This window comes from Cucumis melo, unplaced genomic scaffold (genome assembly GCF_025177605.1).
Source record: "Cucumis melo cultivar AY unplaced genomic scaffold, USDA_Cmelo_AY_1.0 utg000646l, whole genome shotgun sequence".
Taxonomy (NCBI): Eukaryota; Viridiplantae; Streptophyta; class Magnoliopsida; order Cucurbitales; family Cucurbitaceae; genus Cucumis; species Cucumis melo.
The window spans coordinates 15,545-18,037 of NW_026124125.1; the positions used below are offsets into that span (position 1 = coordinate 15,545).

At 29.8% G+C, this 2,493-nt stretch overlaps 1 non-coding gene across 1 annotated transcript; it reads left to right on the forward strand.

Annotated features, from left to right (window-relative positions):
• The first annotated feature begins 785 nt into the window (after positions 1–785).
• TRNAC-GCA (transfer RNA cysteine (anticodon GCA)) lies at positions 786–857 on the forward strand. Its single transcript has one exon. It is a non-coding gene; the product is annotated as a tRNA-Cys (tRNA).
• The last annotated feature ends 1,636 nt before the right edge of the window (positions 858–2,493 follow it).

Genomic DNA, 2,493 nt, shown 5'->3' on the forward strand with positions numbered 1-2,493 from the left:
TCTGAAGAAACAATATAGAATTTTTTTTATTTAACAACATGGAACTTTTTCGTAGATTTCACTGTTAAAAAAAATTCGCATAGAAGAGAGATATTTTACCTATACCTATATTTTTTTTAGTAGAATTCGTAGAATGCGATTGAAGTATGTATAAGGACTTGTATTTATTAATAAACATGTGCAGATATATATATATAGTTAGTTATATATATCGCCTCCTTTATTACAGTTCTATGGGGAACATCACATGTCGTACTCTATCAAAAATTTATATTTTCTATTTAATGATAATGAAAAAAAAATTCTAAAAACAGAATTCCGAACATTTCCTATAAACATCTTATATATATATAAGATATTAGATTTAGATAATAGTAATCGTTTATGTTCTGGGGTTTACATATACTCATAATCGCTATTAAAATTGTCATTAATAAGGATTTTTTTATGGTTATGGAAACGAATCAATACGGATGGATTAGTAATGATTAGTTATCTATCAATTTTTATTTATTTAGGTAAGGTATCCATTTTTGGATTGTTTTCTTATATCATTAGGGAAACCGAATTTGCAATTTCAATCCAAGAATCATTTATGAATTCACAGTCAATAGTTAAAGTTAACGGTTCCCATTTGTCCTGATTTTTTGCTTTTGTGAATGAAAATCCACATTTTTTTTTCAATAGAAAAAGCAAAGTTTTGCGGTTTTTCGTTTTAGATATTGTGTGTTGTAAGATACTATCTATCTAAGAGATAGAGCCAATCCAATATTTTGTATCGTTTTGGCGGCATGGCCGAGCGGTAAGGCGGGGGACTGCAAATCCCTTTTTCCCCAGTTCAAATCCGGGTGTCGCCTCAGCAACAAACAAAAGAATCAAAATACCCTCTTCTGTTTTGCTGATATAACTTTATCATTTTTTTTAGAAGAAAAGCATCTTTAGATTTGCTTGATTCTAAGCATCGTTGGGGTTCTCTAAAATGTTATAAATCCTTGCGTATAGGTTTCGTTTCCAGAATTTAGTAGAGTAATGAAAAATAATCGTTAAATCTTGAGATGATAGCCCTTCGACTACTAATGTAGTGTCTACTCATTGGGTCTTGAATTAGGGAATATAATTTCATTTTTCCTTACGGAAAGGAGGAAGATACTTGATATACGGACTCATGAAAGTATCTGAGTACTCGAGCATTCAATCAATATTATATTGAATGAATAATTGGCTTTTTTTTTTATTTTAATCTTAAAAAAAGAACTTATTTCTTTTCGATAAGCTCTAACCACGCATGTAATAGGCCATCCCATCTTCCGATTGTCTCTATGAAACAATCGGGGGGACAGTAAAGATTAGATCAAATGAGAAAGGAATAATAGTAGGGTTATGTGATAGATACTATCTTGATTCTCTATTTTGAGACTTTTTACTTAATGTAATGAAATGCAGGACAACAAAAGAAAGACTAGGTCTTATTATTCCTACATGTTACTAACATTCTTTTGATACTTCCAAGAGTTTTTCTGCCTCTTTTATTTATTTGTACTGAATTTTTTCGATTATACTAGAAATCATATAATAACTTGGGATAATTCGATTTTTTGTATTGTTTCATCAATGGTGTTGTGCCCGAATCTCTTTTTGACTATGCGCTAGTGATTCCACTATTATTAGTGAATAATAATTATTAGTGAGCAATAATGGAATAATTCTTTTATATTCATAGAGATAGGGGACATAATTCACATGGATATGGTAAGTCTCGCTTGGGCTGCTTTAATGGTAGTCTTTACATTTTCTCTTTCCCTCGTAGTATGGGGAAGAAGTGGACTCTAGAAGTACTACTAATTGAAAAATAAAACTGTATTGTTTTTGGTTTATTTTATAGATCGTTCTGCAAAACTTTTTTTCTTTTATTTTGAAAAGTAAAAAAAAAAAGAGTTCGGATTATAAGTTTTTAAGTGGATCCATACTTTCAACACGAAAGAACATAGACATAGTGGTTGTCCAATGAGATACTACGCATAATAATATACTACCTCATAATAAGATAGTACCTCGGGGTAGCCACCCACATATTACGTGCTTACCACTTCTTTTATTTATTATTATTAGTATTTTAGTTATTTTCAAAATAGGATTTTTTCTTGTTTTAGGGAACTCATTTCATATCATGCTTCAAACGTTAAATAAAAATGGGGTTTGCTAATTCTTTTCGAAATCCGAAGATAAAAAGTTCCCATGGAACCGAACTCCTGGATCATCTGTCAACTGCTCAATCAATTACTTCTTTCGAATGCTAAAAAAAAATTAGTGGCCTTTCGATTATTTGATTTCAGATTCATTCTAATCAACATGAATTATGAAGCAAAGAAATAGAATTGGGCCACTATGTATATTAGATTAATATTACATATATGTAATTGATATGATATCTATATATAAATAGAAAGATATATATTGTATATTCATCTATATTCAAATTGATCGATATTCAAC